At 38.5% G+C, this 19022-nt stretch overlaps 1 protein-coding gene across 1 annotated transcript in view; it reads left to right on the forward strand.

Annotated features, from left to right (window-relative positions):
* Positions 1-19022, forward strand: part of LOC127443554 (lipopolysaccharide-responsive and beige-like anchor protein) — a 309792-nt gene that overhangs the window by 117980 nt on the left and 172790 nt on the right.

Raw genomic sequence — 19022 nt, forward strand, 5'->3', positions numbered from 1 at the left:
TTACATATACATTTTTAAAGGCCTTTTATATGGGAATGATTGTTTTCTAATGAGTTTATACCTGCTAACTTAGTAGCTAACGTTAACGTCATGTGCTTGCTCTAGACATGACAGTTAGGAGATGATGGATTAAGTTATACCAAAAGTTACACCAACATAAAGTCCAGTTAAGTTAAAAGTAAACGTAGGTTTTATCATAAATGCTTAGTGTCTGCATACAGTTGAACGCTAGCCTTTCAAAGTATCATTCATTTGACTGTGCAGTTGGCGCATGCACACTACGACTGCTATGAGATACTGGACTATTTCTCTTCAGGAGTTTAGACCCATAAAGGTGTCTTTATATTCCTTCAGACACGAGTTATACAAATGCAGGGATCTCCTGACCTTACACACGTTCTTGACGTGCACAGCCACTGTTGTTGTTTCTACCTTCGTTCTCTGGTGTTTAGTGGTGATTACATCTTCTTCTAGTGCTTCTTCATAACAACGACAGCTCAATTGTCAGTGTTGCCACCTTATGGACACATTAATTACTGCAAATAATTCCAGGGGCATGCACATACTGCGCATTCAGAATATGCACGGTTCAAAAAATCAGGCCACACGCATTCAATGGTCGAGCACTCTGCTGATGACGAAATTTGTGTTGTGTCCTGTACGCACATTTTTTTTACAACGGCTCTTGTAAAAGCTCATTAAGTCAAATTGTTATTGGAACTATAAATTTTATAATCACAAATTTTATCAACAGAATTTTTATAACTTGTTGTCTTAGTCCTACTGTCGGACAAATGAATTTTTCATACAAATATTGAAGTCATAAAAACTGCATGCATAATATGAAGGCTGCACAGTATGGAGGAAAAATGTGATATGCCATAAGTTGTTGGATAATATGAAATGCGATGCAATAATCCTATGATGTCCTCATCGGAGCATGCGTAACATTTGAACTCCCACCGCCCGGGGGCCTGGGTAGCTCAGTGGTAAAAGACGCTGGCTACCAAACCAGGGCCTGCTGAGTGACTCCAGCCAGGTCCCCTAAGCAACCAAATTGGCCCTGTTGCTAGGGAGGGTAGAGTCACATGGGGTAACCTCCTCAGTAGGTATAATGTGGTTCGTTCTCGGTGGGGCGCGTGGTGAGTTGAGCGTGGATGCCGCGGTGGGTGGCGTGAAGCCTCCACACGCGCTATGTCTCCGTGGCGACGTGCTCAACAAGCCATGAAATAAGATGCGCGGGTTGATGGTCTCAGACGCGGAGGCAACTGGTATTCATCCTCCGCCACCCGGATTGAGGCGAATCACTACATGACCACAAGGACTTAAAAGCGCACTGGGAATTGGGCATTCCAAATTGGGTGAAAAAGAGAAAAAAAATCCACAAAAAAAAACTCCCACCGCCCAAATATACGAATGTTTATTTGAAAAAAAAAAGGACTGTCTGTCCCAGAGATCACAAATGTTGTTTATAAAATACATAGTTGTATTACAATAATACTTAAATAAAGAATCAGAGAAATGTTGTTAAAATTTGTTTTTATGAAGTACAGCATGCCACACTCCAGGACACTGCATCTACCCAAGTATAGTGGCAATCTGTAGCATGGTTTCATTATATGTGAAATATCATCTTTTATCCCTTATAGCTCCCAAACAGACTGTTTGTTCCCACTCCGAGTACAAACATTTTACGACTGCATTTGTGCTGGTTTATTGGGACCTCTAGGAATTCAATCCATTTACCAGTGTCTGCTTAATGCAGCTGTTGAAGAGTACCAGTGCTGCTCAGTGCAGCCTTTTCTGATTATATTTTCTCATCCGGTTTTTCCAAGAGGGGATTAGGACCTTCAGTAAAGTCTTATTATTTCCTCTGTTTACTCCTTAATGCTGCCAGAGTTATACAAATAAGGAAATGGACGCTAAATGCCCTGCTGTTCTGTAGTATTGGACAGTATGTGTGTATCAGAGCAGAGTGATCTCAAGTACCCTGTTAGTCTCATTTTCAACTCTGAGGGCCTCAGTTTTATCTGACCATTGCTTTCCCTGCATCCACAGTCAAAAATAAACAGAGATCAGGGATCGGTCTCAAAACCTAGCTGCCTCATTGACTACGTTTACATGGACAACAGAAAGTGGGTTATTGCGAGAAAGCAGTGTTCCGGTTTCCATGCATTTTTTAAGCGTTGTACTCTTTACTCCCATATACATACTCCCGTGTCTCCAGAGCAACGTAATTACTCCATGACGCTTGTGTAAATAACAAACATGGTATCAGAGGAAGACTTCACTATTTTATTCTCTGTTGCTTTGTTTTATTTTCAGATATTCCAGAGTTGTTGCTGTGTTTGTTTCCTTACCTTTCTATTGCAACCTGCAGTGGAATTGAGCTTCAATAGTGGGGTTTCCCTTTACGTAAAACTCCGGGATTCCCTCAATGTAGGAGCGCAGGGACCATCAGTATTTTACAGTGGTGTTTATAAATGGGTATAGTTTATAGTGTATGTGCTTGTCCCACTGTACTCCCAGAAATGTTTTGTTGACTTGTTGTTGGGCTCCATCCTATGACGTTTGTTATTCGGTCTGTTCCACGCACATTCACACGCTTCAGAAAACCTGTTAGAATGCAGCGTATGTGTTTACATGGCCACATATGCAGCTTTCTCCGGGAGAAACCTAGGTGTTTTAAACCGTTTTCTCTTAATCCCTTTACCGGCGTAAGGAAATAGGCATTCTCGTTTACACGATGTTTCAGAACACTGCTTTCTGCAAAAACCCTGGAATAACCCGCTTTCTTAAGTGCATGCAAATAGAGTCATTGTTTACTGCCTACATAGGCAAATGCCTTCTGAGAGAGTATCCTAACCAGTGCTGGGTAGATTACTTCTGAATTGTAATACGGTACTGATTACAAATTGCATGGCTAAAATTGCAATAAATTACTTAATCTCATGAATTATATTTTTAGGTAATCTATTAATTGATTAATTTCAGATTAATTTTGGATTACATCTGACCTAACTTTTGATTATTTGATGTCACATACATTTGAGTAGGATAATCAAAATATAAGAATTGATATGATTTTTTGTTTTACTCTATATTTGTACAGTTCCTGAGTGAAAAGGGGCACTTAAAGGGCAATGAAACACAAAAACATATTTTAAGTGATACCTATTTATTTATTTATTTATTTACTGTCCAAGATGACAGAAAAAGATGTTGTCGATTATTCTTGTTTAGAAGATAATTTTCTTTTTCTTTTTTCTTCTTTTTTTTTCAGTTTTGAATTTCTTTTTTCTCCAGACTTCCAGAATCAACTATTGAAGGTTGCTGGATATGATGTAGACATTGTATTTCACAGCTATAAATCGGGAGCAGGAGTTGCATTAACCGAAAGTTCTCCATCATTTACTGAATTTTTTGAACCATTGCCGGATAATTCCAAATGCTGTCCATCATTTTGACAGACAAAAAAGGGAAAAAAGTAACCTTGTGAATCAGTTTTGATTTCTCTCTCTCTCTCTCTCTCTCTCGCTCTATTTCTCTCTCTCTCTCTCTCTCTCTGCTGTGTGTGTATGTGCCCTATGTATTGCCTGCTATTGTCATGGTCCTGTCACTTTGTCATTCTGGGTTTTTGTCTGACAGGACAGGAACGTGGCATCATCGTCCCATGTCTGTCTTGAGTTTCGTTGTCTGTCTTTGTGTGAGCGTACAGTTTCGGTTATATTCCCTGCCATGCACTCTTTGGTCTGTCTTGTTTCTTATCTGGAGTGTGGTGTCTAGGTCTGAACTTCCTGTTTGGTCCGGTTTCAGCCTGTGTCGGGATCTGGACACTCATGCTCCATGTCTGTCTGTTATTGACATGGGTTCATCGCACTTATGTCACCTTGGCTGCATGCACTCACGTCAATAGTTTGTCTGTCTCTCCCGAACATTGCATTGCGCGTCCGAGTCGAGAGCTGTCTTCATGTTGTGCTGAGGTTTGGTCACTTTGGTCTAAGGTGTCAGGTGTGTGTGTGGCCGAACTCTCGCACAGGTGTCCTGTCTTGTTTTTGTCACCTGTTGCGTGCGCTCATGTTTCATTTAGTGTGAGAATGCGTGGCATCGCTTTGTTTGGTGTTGCTATGCATTCTCTCATCTTGTTTGTCAGTTGGCTTGGGAGTGTATTGACTTATTGTCATGGTAATGTGCGCTCATGCCATTTGTTGTCTTGTGAGAGCACGTGGCTTTGTTTTGTTTCTGTGCCGCCGGTTGTCTCTCTGTCTTACGTCATACCCCGCCTCCTTGCTTATTAGTTCACCTGTTCCCTGTTAACCCGTTTGATTTCTCTCCCTATTTTAGTCTCCTCGTGCTTGCTGTCCAGTGCCTGTTCGTTTTGTGATCTAGTCAGTCCTGTATGTGTTTTTGGTCATTCCTTGTCGGTCCTGTTTCCCTACCTTGTTCCTGTTCTGTCCACTCGGTCCTGTGCCCCAGTTACCTTCTTCCCCAGCCCGGATTACTTCCTTTGTTGTTTTTTCCCTACAGGGTGGTTTATATTTATTTTTCCCCCTTGTGGGAGTTTTGGTTTGATTTTTGCCCTTTTTGTTTGTATTAATAAATTCATTTATTTTAACTCTGCATTTGGGTCCTGAGCCTCTGCATTCCTGACAGCTATTAAGATGTGCTTCAGGCGATCTGATCAAGAGCGTACAGGGCCATCGCCATTTACACCTGGTAATATGCATCTCTTTTAATCACTGGTGTTGAGATTTCAAGTGGAGGGTCTCTGAATTCATGACATGAATCATGTCAGTGTGTTACTGCATGATAATAAAGTGCAATAAAGTATAAAAACAAAAAGAAAGCAGTGACATATTGTTTCTGCCAATTATACTTACAGTACATTTAATTTATGAGCAAACATTTGACATCTAGAGCAGAATTGTCAGTTATTTTAGTGGAGTAGCTGTATTAGCCTGAGCTTCATATGTGTGTGCTTCTTATCTGTGTCACTTTATGTTGATATCAGACACACTGAAAAGTTTTGTGAACTTGTGCATGTGTATGCGCTTTTTAAAATTTATGACCTGATAATTTTCTTTTAGTGCCGCACTTAACTGGCAAAGTTTTAAAATCTTGTTTTAGCGTAGCATTTGATTGACAGGTAGATTTTTCACCCTAGGACTCCTTGGTTTCACAACACTCTCTTGGGGAGTCAAAAATCTATTATATACCCACTGTCTTGTGTATACCATTATAATGGATGCTATGCCCCTGTATGTATCTCTAGTACTTATGAAATGAAAACAAGTTTTACGGATAAAAATAGACCACAACGGAATATTTGCAGCTTAGTACTAGAATGACGGATAAAGTTTTTTTCTAGCGCAACCTCTGATCAGGAGTGCATAATTATTTGTCATGATTGAGTGGTGCTTTTGGCACAAATTCAGAAGTATGGATCACAAATGTATTTACATGGTGTAAAAATATGAGGGGAGTTCAATGTTTTCCCCCATAATGCTCATAGAGCACTAGGCTCTCCATCAATGACAGATAATGGAGGTATTTCTTATAGGAAAGTTTCTAAAATTATGGACAGGTACCCTGAGGCGCATTAAACAAACATGGTCGTACTCTGGCAATTTTAGCATTACAGACACCATCCATGTGTGCTCACAGATCAGACAAGTCATATTTGTAAATCAACATCACAAAAAACAGTCTCAAAAGTTATTACAAAAGCAAAAGTGCATTAATTTTTCTTTTTTGAAGCAGAGCACAGAATCATTTAGCAAAACTAACTTTACCGCACTAATGCAGTTGTTTCAGCATTTAAGTGTGGATTACATTGTGAATATGTAATTTTGTGTATTTGTGCATTTTGATGCGTTTGATGGACAAACCCCTTCTAAAGACATAACGACACATGGTTACATGTCACACAGATTGATAATTTAAATAAAAATGACAATCTGTTTGTCAGGAGTTGGTTAGATATGCAATGTAAAGTTAAGAAAACATGCAAGCACACCTCCAAATGTTTCTTTAAATTTGATGTTGAATCAGTTGCAGTGGATTTTGTAAGTTTTGTAAGGCACAGTATTGTTTTTGGCCTGTGACTCTTTAAAAGTGTAATGATTTTTGTAAACACATTGATCAAATGCTGAGTGAGACCTCTCCATCTTCATTGTAATTATAGCCACCTATTTATCAGGGGATAAATAAATTGTCAATGTTTAATTGCTGTTTCCTGATTAATATTTAAACATGTAACCCATTAAAAAGTACCTGTAATATGATTACAAGTATTTTAAAATTAATCTAATTACAAGTACTTGATTTTTGAAATCCGATTATGTAATCCAGATCAAATGTAATCCATTACTACCCATCACTGATCCTAACAGAGATGGAACCTTCTCTTCATAGGCAGTAGCTGAAAACTCACACACAAATAGCGCTCCGCACAGGAGACTCGACTCATAATTTATTCAAAAAGAGTTTAGACAGGCGTCAACTTGTTGCAAAGTTAACATTCAGCCTCTTAGGCACAAAGCAGGGCACTTTTCTAGAATTGATGCAATGCCCTAATAAGCATAGAAATGCATAGCACATACAAATATTGTGCAAAATAGTTATTCTCTGCAAAGGACACCTGCGATGTTGTCTTATTATTTGGCTAAAACAAGGTACCTTAATAGGCACCATAATTAAGATGCCTACCTTGGGAGTGCACCATTGCACCTTGAAATGGTGCCTGGGTAGTCAGCTCACTAGGTTTTGGAGCATAGCTCCAGTCTCTCAGAGAGCTTCCTGAGCCAATGCTTGGCGTGAATGTACGTGCCAGTGTTCATATGGCTTGTACAGTTTTTTCTGAGCCAATGCAAGTTCTTGAGGCTGTCGAGTAAAAGGATTTTTATGTTTAACTCAGAAAATCTCTGCTACAATTCTTTTAGTCAGTTATATGAACCTAATGCTAAGTACCATAAAAAAAAAGTTGACAGTGTCAATATCTTCTCCATATTAAATCATATACTGAGGCATACTTATGACATACTGTTCCATGACCAACTATAAATGATTTTATCAACTTGGCCTACATGGTCCTGGCAGAGATAAGGCAAAATACTTAGCGGATCACAGTATGTCAAAACATATACACGTCCTGCTTTTATTTACATTTCTTCATAAGCTGTTTAACAAGTACCATGAATGGCTTGGTTTGACTATAAACACTTGGGAAACCATGTACAAACATCCCACATGACTGTGGCCCAGAGAGAGAGAGAGCAGCTGTTCAACGCACTTTTCTCCATTCTCATCCACCCTTCTTCATCCGTGATGGAAACAAATGACTCTTTATTCCAAGGAATCTCAAACCCTTTCAAACAAATCCAGCATGCTACACCTAGACTTAAAATCTCTTGAGACATTAGCTGTATACATAGATTAGCAACGTAGAATATCCATCATCTGTGGTCAACTCACACGGCTGTTTTTTTCGTTCTTTTTTTTTAGGTTTTCAAACTAAATGTATTGGCCCAATTTCCGTTCCTTCAACTTGACAGTTTGCGATGTCATCCCAGTCTGTCTGTAAATCTCCAGGAGAGCATGTAAAAGCTTGACAGCCGCAGATTCCTCGGGAGATATTACATAAATGATGCGATAATGGCTTCTCGCCGCTCTTCTCTTTGCGTTATGGAAATGTATTAAAATATGTCCTAATGAAAACATTTAGCTTTGACTGTATATACACTACAGTGGCCCAGACTGTAAGAAATAGTAACAAAGTGTCAGAGAAGGACATATTAACGGCTCCCGTAGCGCTGATGTTGTCCATATGTTAGCATGACAGACTTCACATACTCCAGAGCTCCAAGAGTTCAGCAGTCACATCAAGTGTTTCACTGAAAATGTAGAAGCAGTGAAAAGTGGTGAAAAAGCATTCTGGGTCATTTAGTACACTTCTCAAGTTGTTTGTGTGATGTGCACTAATAAAGAAACGTTGTCTCTCTGAAAAGACCAGCTAAGACCTGTATGAATTTCAAGTCCAGGGCCTTGTTTTAATTAATTTACATATGATTAATGTCTTAATAAAGGTGACAGTAAATGAAGAGTTCACAGCACCATAGTTAGTGTGTTATGAGACATTATGAGCAGTTCTGTTCACTTAAACTAATGTTATCAGGTTTGTAATCGCAATCAAATGACGCTTTTTTCAAGTGGCTGTGATAATCGTTTGCCTCAATTCTGATTCACAGTCTCCACATTTTTCAGTCAAATAACTGTAATTTAACAATTGCTTTTACAACAAAAAAAAACATCAGATAAATATGCTTTATAATGTGACTCTTCATTCCAGCCCACTTAAGAATATTATCAATTCCGTTTAGGAGAATATTTTGCCGTTCATGGCGCTCTCCCATTCATTGCTATGAAAGCTCTGCAGAAAGCTTGTCAGAGTGAACAGCGGTAACCAAGGGGGGCAGAGTTTAGCAAAGGGTCAGTTGTTTGCATGTGAGCATCACTGATTTAGAGTTGGTTTTCTTTTCTTGTTTTCATTTGTTTTCCCAAGTCTCTGAGCCAACTGCCTATGTGTGCATTCACTCTCCCACTTGTATGTTTAATCCTCACCTTCAGGCCAGTGCTGACAGCTGTTGAGACACAATAATGCTGGACACTCTTGTGCTCTTATCTGTCCCTCAAGCCTTACCATTATCCTCTCTGAGGAGCCCTTATAATGGAATGTCCCTTTTTAAAGTACCGAATGGGCCTTTCTGCTCCAGCAAGACCTATTACACACAACAACACCATGCACACTTTCTCTGTAGCAACTCAGATTTATGAGTTTCATATGCCCTTAAGAAAGTATATGGCCGTGACAGAGCAAGGTCACGAGAGAAAGCCCGGATCAATATTTGAATGAAAAGCCATTTGGGAAATTTTTAAGGCCTTTTCTCCCCCTCTCCCTTTTTCTGTCTCTCGCTCTCCCAGGGAACAACATCAGGAAAGTATCGATTGCCGGGGTCCAGTAGTTATTCAGAGGCTATCTCCTTTGACTAACCCCTTAGCACTCTGTCACCTCCTCATCACTATGATAGATTGTTACTCTCTGGGCCACAGTAATTACACGCAGCTCCAGTTGGGTCATTTATTTCAACACTTTCACCATTTACCAAAAAATCTCCTTTATCTTTGTGACCCAGCAGTTTGCTTTTGCAGCGACAGCAGAAAGAGGGACACATAAAATTCTCACTCCCGCTTTTGGAGCATGATGGGGCATCCGTAACACATCTTGCCCATATTTCTCTCTCACTTTCTTTTTTTCTCCCGTTCTCTTCTAGAGTTTTACCTCTCTGTCTTCTCTTTCTTTTCTCTTCTATTCCTCTCACATTCACTGTGGTCTTCTGTCTTGTTACCCAGCCTGCCTGTCTGTGTTTGTGATTCTGTGAAGTTCAGTAATTATATAGTCTCAGTTCTCAAATCTGGGCATTACTGTATTTTACATTTGCATTGTGCTCATCATGGTTACATGTATTTATAGCAATTTCTTGAAACAAACACATGGACATTGCACATGCTATATATACAGTACACATACACAAATGATCAGTGTTCAAATAAACTGAATACTCCTTACAGGGCTCAACAATAAGGGGGCCAGTGTAAGAGGATTTTGGGCCAGTTGACGGAACTATCACTTGCCCTAGGCTTAAATTAACATAATTGTTGTGAATTATGCTTATTGAAATATGTTTATATATATGAGGTTTTGTTGAAATTGCAAGAATGATTTGTCAGTCTTAGAAGCATCATATTGAATTGGTTCAAAAAATTATAAGCAAATCTCCTTAAGCCATCGTTTTCCAGCAGAAATGTATTAATGAATTTGTTGCTGTTTATGTAGTGACATTATAGATAAATAATTTCTAGCTATAATTTAAATTTCAACAGCAGAAAAAAAATTACATGTAGCTTATAAAAGCTCCGCTTTTTGTCCTGAGATTTTAGCTTTTGGCAATTGTTAATTGTTGTGCAGTTGCAAGCAATTATCAAACCATACAATTATTTTTAATTTTTCTGTTGCTTATAAAATTAGTTTCCAGAGAGTTTACAAAAGATGTTTTCTATCATATTTTTGACCCAATGTCTGGATTACAATTTGATAAACAATGAATTACGACTCCTTTATTGATATTGAAAATTATTGTAAAACAACCTTGATGAATGGATGAAATGCAGTTACAGGGATCACATAGTAAGTAATGCATGAATAACTATAAACCAAGAAAATGGAGGGAGAGAGAGAGAGAGAGAGAGGCCATTTATTCTCCCCTGACATGTAGCACAGATCCTCTGTCACTGTTGTCATTATCATGTGCTGCTCTTGACCTGATGTCTACCTTTAGAAGAGACATTAATATACACTGCACAGAGTCAACATCTGCCTTTGAGGAACACAGATTATTTCCCCTGCTCTGCATAGACACTTTAGGCCACCTTAATCAGACACAGTGATTTCCTCTCTCCCAGTTTAATTTGAAGCTCTGGGCAACCAAACAGCTGGCGACTGCCAACACTTTAACAGAGAGATCTGCACTTGCCCTTCTTCTGCATGACAAATATTCAATCCATCCATTTAGTTTTCATAAACACATGGCTTATGCAAATCGTACAAAATAATCTCCACAGTGCAGAGCAATTTGAGCAGTGGCAATCGCAGGCATTAATGAAAAAGGCACAAAGAGAGATGTGTTCACACCGACTGTAACTGCATTAATCTACAGGAAAAGGTTATAAATGACTGAGTTGCCTCTAAAATGCCCCATGCTGTAGTAATGTATGAAATCGTGCTATGTCTGTCCCGTTTGTTATGCTAAAAGGTCACATCATTGTCATTTATGTAATCTCCATGCCAGAAAGGAACTCCAATGTAATATCAGCCCAGAATACACTCACTGCTTTTGAAATGATAGCCGGTTAAGAATCATCAACATCCTTGGAGGATGATTTTGCCCTCTTTGTAAATTTTGTTGCTTTCCAGTGAGAGCTTTCAATTTTTTTTATGCCTTTAAACTCATGAATAAGATACACAAATACTGCTAGGCTAGAGTTTAATGTGTTTTTATCTTTTCCTCCATTCTAAAGGATGACAATCATTTGTCATTGTCAGAAAAAGAACAATATAATATCATCATAAGAGTGCAGTCAAACTTTCAAAGGCATACTGAGAAAATCTGATTTTTTTTTTTTTTTTTTTTTTTTAATGGTGTGTCTGGATGCTTTTCCTGTACAGTTGAGCAGCATGAGCTGCATAGATATCACATCTTAGAGATCATCTAGATGTTTGCTAGGTGATTTGGATTCTAATTTCAATATACACTATGAGGCATGTAAATTCTTCTTCTTCTTATTATTATTATTATTTCTCTTTTTTATCTTTATCCTTATGTTCTGTAGTTATGTTTATTGATAAAAACATCTGAACCTCTCTCTTAACAGTAAACATTCTGTTCTTCTGAAAGATACTTGAAATGGACACAGTATACTATGAAAGACAATGAATTGATTATTTAAATTAAGAGAATAATGGATTAGTAGTAGTTGCTGCTCCCTTTACATGTTTGTAATACAATTACAAACATTAACTTTAAAGGGATAGTTCACCAAAAATGCAAATTCAGTCATTATTCTAAGCCCATATGACTTTCTGAATTTTTCATTACACAAAGAGAGAAAAATATTCTGCTCACTGATGTCATACAATGACAGTGGATGGTGTCCAACTCTTCAAGCTTCAAAAGGATGCAAAAGTATAATTCAGAAGTCTTAAGAAATTATTCCATGTGACTCATAACTTGTTCTGACGTCATATGTTAAGGCTTGGTGAGAACCAAATTCTAATAAATTATTTAGTTAAAATCATCACCGACTGTTGCTCTCCTGTGGACAATCATGAGAGTGCACGAGAGCAACAGTTCACACAGCCCTTACTTGTGAGATGAGGCGTTCAAGTGAGAAACCGCTTTGTTTTGCTTCCACCTGACAACCAGCAATTTTAACAACAGAGAACACAACACAAACCAGAGAACCAAATTGACAAAACATGCCTGAAGTCAAAGAGATGCAGCATTTCTATGCCCAGCCTTATTTGTATGAACCAGAGTACTTAGAAATCAAACTGAGAGAGATGGAAGAGGCTGAGGAAGCAGTCAGAAGCCACAGTCAGAGAGTACAGGAGACTGCAGTGCTTTTGAGGTTTTGGATGTTTTGCCTACTGCAATTCAACTGGAAGAATCAGAGAGAAAGGTGTATATACAGTTGTGCTCAAAATTTGCATACCCTTGGAGAATTGGTAATATATGTACCATTTTTAAAGAAAACATGAGTGAGCAGGCAAAACACATTTCTTTTATTTCTTATGGGATTCATATTCAACTGTAGGTTATAACAGAATGGCACAATCATAAAACAAAACATGGCAACAAAGAAAAAAAAATGAAATGACCTCTGTTCAAAAGTCTGCATACCCTTAGTTCTTAATACTGTGTATTGCCCCCTTTAGCATCAATGACAGCATGCAGTCTTTTGTAATAGTTGTCTATGAGGCCCCAAATTCTTGGTGGTATAGCTGCCCATTCATCTTGGCAAAATGCCTCCAGGTCATGCAAAGTCTTTGGTCGTCTTGCATGAACTGCACGTTTGAGATCTCCCCAGAGTGGCTCGATGATATTAAGGTCAGGAGACTGTGATGGCCACTCCAGAACCTTCACCTTTTTCTGCTGTAACCACTGGAGGGTCAACTTGGCCTTGTGCTTAGGGTCATTGTCGTGCTGGAAAGTCCAAGAGCTCATGCGTAGCTTTCGTGCAAAAGAATGCAAGTTGTCTGCCAGTATTTTCTGATAACATGCTGCATTCATCTTGCCATCAATTTTCACAAGATTCCCCGTGCCTTTAGAGCTCACACACCCCCAAAACATCAGTGAGCCACCACCATGCTTCACAGTGGGGATGGTATTCTTTTCACTATAGGCCTTGTTGAACCCTCTCCAAACATAGCGCTTATGGTTGTGACCATAAAGCTCTATTTTGGTCCCGTCACTCCAAATTACAGTGTGCCAGAAGCTGTGAGGCGTGTCAAGGTGTTGTCGGGCATATTGTAACCAGGCGTTTTTGTGGCATTGGCGCAGTAAAGGCTTCTTTCTGGCAACTCGACCATACAGCTAATTTTTGTTCAAGTATCGTCATATTGTGCTCCTTGAAACAACCACACCGTCTTTTTCCAGAGCAGCCTGTATTTCTCCTGAGGTTACCTGTGGGTTTTTCTTTGTATCCCAAACAATTCTTGTGGCAGTTGTGGCTGAAATCTTCTGACCTTGGCTTGGTATCAAGAGATCCCCGAATTTTCCACTTCTTAATAAGTGATTGAACAGTACTGACTTGCATTTTCAAGGCTTTGGATATCATTTTATATCCTTTTCCATATTTATAAAGTTCCATTACCTTGTTACGCAGGTCTTTTGACAGTTCTTTTCTGCTCCCCATGGCTCAGTATCTAGCCTGCTCAGTGCATCCACGTGAGAGCTAACAAACTCATTGATTATTTATACACAGACACTAATTGCAATTTAAAAAGCTACAGGTGTGGGAAATTAACCTTTAATTGCCATTTAAACCTGTGTGTGCCACCTTGTGTGTCTGTAACAAGGCCAAACATTCAAGGGAATGTAAACTTTTGATCAGGGCCATTTGGGTGATTTCTGTTATCATTATGATTTAAAAAGGAGCCAAACAGCTATGTGATAATAAATGGCTTCATATGATCACTATCCTTAAATAAAAGACAGTTTTTATTTGCATGATCAGTCATATTTTCAAAATCAATGCCAAAATTTCACAGTTTCTGCCAGGGTATGCAAACTTTTGAGCACAACTGTGTATATATATATATATATATATATATATATATATATATATATATATATATATATATATATATATATATATTAATCATGTTCCCAGACTGTAATAAGGAATTTTCCTACCAGCGAAGCAATTTAAGCTTAAGCACCACCTTTTTTCAGCAGGGGGCAGTAAGAGAAACTACAGCTGTGTAAGCGCAGCTGTGCAGACAACAAACCACATTCAGGCTTGCTTGACACCTGTGAGACCACAAGATGAAGAATTCTCATGTTCAAACACCGCTGGACAGAGTGCAGTTCTGAATGCAGGGATCTTGAGATGTGTTTTTTTAAGTTTCAATTTTTTTTTTTTTATCTTGACACAGTGACCAAAACATTTTGTGTTTATGATTCAATGCAACCAAAGTGAGACGCTCCAAAAGCGTCCGTCTGATGCATGTGTACATTGATGTGCTCCTAGAAAAGCCCTTATAATAAATCTATCTCAGACAGATTGTATGAATTAAATTGCAAGATGGATTGCTGTGGACTTTAAGCCGTTGAGATGTTTATGTCCAATAATGTTTAAATAAACAATATATTTGCCACAATATAAAGACACTTTTTGTGTTGTTTTATCAGTGTTTTTCCTGTCTGCCACAATTATTACGGTCCGAGGACATGATTAATTGCATTAATTGTCTTAACGTGTTATTTGTTTGCATGAATTAACACGTTAAATCAACAGCCATAATATACTGTGTATATATATACACACTGATCGGCCACAACATTAAAACCACCTGCCTAATATTGTGTAAGTCCCCCTTGTGCCGCCAAAATTCTTCTCACCACAATTGTACAGAGCAGTTATCTGAGTTACCATAGACTTTGTCAGTTCGAACCAGTCTGGCCATTCTCTGTTGACCTCTCTCATCAACAAGGCGTTTCCATCTACAGAACTGCTGCTCAATGGATGTTTTTTTTTTTTTTTTTTGGCACCATTCTGAGTAAATTCTAGAGACTGTCGTGCCCAGGAGATCACATCATTGCACATTCAGTGCATCTGCGGGAGACAAACACAAGTGTTGTTCTGTGCAAGTTTTTGTGGTAAATCCAAAGTGACAAACTTTAATACTTCACTTAACACAGTGACTTCTTCTTGAGTACTTACCTAGTTACAGTGGTAAACAGCTGCCGCTTGTTCTCACATTGATGATGTAATCGGACCTCGGTTTGGACCCAAAATATATGATGTGAACAGAGACCAGCGGGGGCAGGGAGAGGAAACAAAATCGGTGTCGGTCCAAGCAGTAAAACCAAGTGTAAGTGGAGCACTTCAGCATGGTGATTAACATATATTCAACAAATAAATAGGCTAAATAACTATAACATCTTATTGCATAAAACTATCAAAGTAAGAAAAAAGAAAGGCTCCAATAAAGAACAGCACAAAACTGCTTATGCGCATCCTGAACGTCCAACAGTGATTGTCTTGAAATGTGTTGTTGATGCAGCACTTCGCTGTAACATCAGTGCATAAAAAGACTAAAGCTAAAGCATTAAAGAAACTAAACTTCTTGCAGAGGGTTTTATTGTGCTTACTATTATTCACTTTTCAGCACAGCAAGCTATCAGCATGCAAAAATACTCTCTAAAATGTTGCCTTATAAAATTAATTTCAGAGTTGTGTCTACCTTTAAAACCACCACCACTTAAAATATTAATGTTAGTAGTCAACCCCTCAAACTGACTAGTCAGTTGTTAGATGACTAGTCAATAAGTCGACCAAAAACATTTTACAAACACTGTGATATGACCTGCTATAACACCATAAGAAAACCTGGTAATGGTGTGTGTTGGAAAAAAAAAAAAAAAAGCCCCCAAGGCTCCAGACATGTTGTTTTTAAGTGGGCATATGTGGGTGCAGTTGCTCCAAGTTGGTCTAATTTAGAGTATTTGGTGTGGAACACTTGCTGTGCTTTAAAATGCTGCTGGAGTGTGAGACTGATGCCTTTCTGAAGTGTGGTGGCACAAGCCAACCACTCTGTTTAAGCAACTTCCAAAAAACACCTCATTAACCCCCCCCCCCCCCAACACACACACACAAAAATTCTGAACACATGGCCCAATTAAATGCTTTGTTTATTATGACACCTCCCTCGAGTCAAGTAGACTTGAAGTGTGGCTTGTTTTATGCAAACCTACAGTTTAGGAGTGCAATTGAAGCATTAAAGAGGAGATTATAAAACATGATCCTCTTCTCTGTTGATTCTCTCTGTCCCACTATTTACTGCTCACTCTCCGATCTATTTCCCTTATTCATTAACTGAATGGGTCACTGTCTGCATTAAACTGCATTACGATAAGTTCCCCGTTCATTATCTCTGTTGGTAAACTGGTTCAGATTTACAGCCAGTGACCCAGCACTTGTACTGGGTGAGAATAAAGACCTCAATTACATCTAACAGGTGCTTATAAAGTCCCTGCTTGTGTTAAATTCTCACCCAAGGTGGTTTACATTAAGCACATTTGGAAGAGGGTCTCAAGTGTTGATTTCAGCATATGCAATAAGACAGTTTAGACAACCTGCTGCCATTTAAAAGTCTGTTTCCATCATGGCTCTTTTACGAGCATACTAATTACTAATTGTGCCCGTGCAGCATGGATGTGTGTGCCGTTCTGGAGGCCTATTGTGTTGTGTAATTGTTGTTGTCTTGAGAAAGCACTGGCATTAATCCTGTTAGAAACCCCCTTTGGAAGGATGGATGGATGGGGAGGATGGATGAATAATTAATTAATGCTGTGGAAACACTTGCTGCGTGGAATGCGCATGCTGATTCTGCTGCTGGGATTGAAGGTGGTTGGATTACACGCACACACACACACACACATGCTGGTTTAGCTATCCTTATGAGGACCCTCCATACACATAATTATTTTTATACTGTACAAACTATAGATTCTATCCCTTAACCCTACCCCTAAACCTAACCCTCACAGAAACCTTTTTGCATTTTTACATTTTCAAAAAAACATAATTTAATATGCCATTTCCCTTGTGAGGACCGCTGGCTGGTCCTCACAACGTAGGTGATCTCAGGTTTTACTATCCTTGTGGGGATATTTGGTCCCCACAAGGATAGTAAAACCTGTACACACAAACACACACACACACACACTTCCTGTGCCTTCATTAAGGCTCTATTGTCACAGTGTCTGGACGGCAATGGAGTCTGTGAATGCGTTTCCAGCTGCTCGACTAATTGCAGTGTCCAGCGTGGTGTTGTATTGCAGACAGATTGATCCTCTCTGTATCTCTGCTCTCTCAGAGACTGATAGGAGAAGAACCCTTTGAATCGGCTCTGTGCCTTTGGTAATCATTTTAATTAATGAACGCTGGAAGCTAGGATGATGGAGTGGCTATTCACATGGAGGAAACTATCACATGCAAGCACCTCTCTGCTACTTAGATAGAGGGAAATCTTTTCTCAGACAGACTGGATGATATGGAGTGGACCCTAATTTTGTATTCCTATCTGGCTATAATTCCTGTGTGAATAAGCACTCTTGTGTCCTTTTCTCTCTGTGTTCTGCTTAGTATTTTTAATGCATTGACACTTGTTTGTTAGTTTGCTAAATGTACAATATTGTACATTTGACAACTAATGGTACAAAACATAAGCATTGATTGCAATCAGCATGCAAATTCCATCTCTTACACTGTGTCTGCACTGAAAGCGAGTTGCATGGCATGGTAAAACTACAATACCAATCAAAAGTTTGTACACATTTAATTTACTGACACACTGAATTTAAGTATATCATCATGTTAAAAATAGGATAGGTGGATGAGGTGGATACCTCATGAAGCTGGTTGCAAGAATGCCCAGAGTATACAGAGCTATAATCTGGGCAGAGGGTGGCTACTTTTAAAGAAACTAAAATATATTGGTCAGTAGATGAGATAGGAATCAAATCAGTTGGCCTAATTAGTTTTGCAAACACAGATAAATATTTATGTATAAAAATGTATTCGAGTTTCTGCTACTTTTTTTTTTTATGGCCATTCAATGCCACAGCTGCTAAGGTCTGCTTAACAGTAATATATGACTTTTCCCTGTAAAGGAGTAATATTGGAAACTGCTATTTATTTTTCAATAATTCCGTTACAGTTAATATTGTCATTACTTGTGTTTCACGTAGGCTACGATTTAGTTTTGAATAAAAAAATGTGCTCCCTTTAATTTGGTCCGAATTAAGTCTGTGAATCGTTTTACTTTGAAACATCCGAATGATCCAGTTCACTACAACTGATCAAACTTTCTAACACTACTTGTGAGAGTAGTGTAGTGTTAATTTATTGTGTTAATGTTTAACTTTAAAGCATTGTGTTCAGTTGCATATTACTGTCTTTGAATATTGATAATTGCTGTGGTATCTACCTTATCAAGTATTGTGAAATATCATTGGTATTTCACAACTACTGAAAACTTGGTGTTGTATGAATGCAGCATGGCATTGGTTTTTGATATTAGAACATTTTTACGGGTTAAAGTATGTTTGCACATTATCAGGACCAATACCAGTTCATCTCTACTGATTAAATTTTATGCATATTTTTTAGGGCAGTCGATTTATTATATTAATAATAATATAATATTATGCAATTAATTATATAAAAAATAACACAAATTTTATCATGCTTCCTGACCCGTACATAAATTCCATAATAAAAGTATTTTTCTTTTAGCTGTGTCAGTAGGGGGTAGTTGAGTGCGCCTCAACGAACCTCACAGAATGAGAGCTGTGGTGCTTCTCATTTCTGAAATTGTGCATCCTGGTTTCCTTTCCTTGCTTCCATTCCTTGCATCCTTGCTCCGCCCTCCTAGGAAACAAGGAAATGGTGCAAGGAAAGGAAACACAGCTGGAGGAATCAAAGCAAGATGTATTTGTAAAATGGAATGTCCTTGCTCACTCAAGGCACACTTCAGAGTGCCATCTTCACACAGCTGCAATACCTTGGAGTGCTTGCCGTTATGTTGTTAACTTGATTTATTAATATATTCATAATAAATCATGATAATTCAAGATGCACTGTCCAAGTATGCAACAATTATGGTTTATTTAAACTGC

This window comes from Myxocyprinus asiaticus, chromosome 7, assembly GCF_019703515.2.
Source record: "Myxocyprinus asiaticus isolate MX2 ecotype Aquarium Trade chromosome 7, UBuf_Myxa_2, whole genome shotgun sequence".
Lineage (NCBI taxonomy): Eukaryota > Metazoa > Chordata > Actinopteri > Cypriniformes > Catostomidae > Myxocyprinus > Myxocyprinus asiaticus.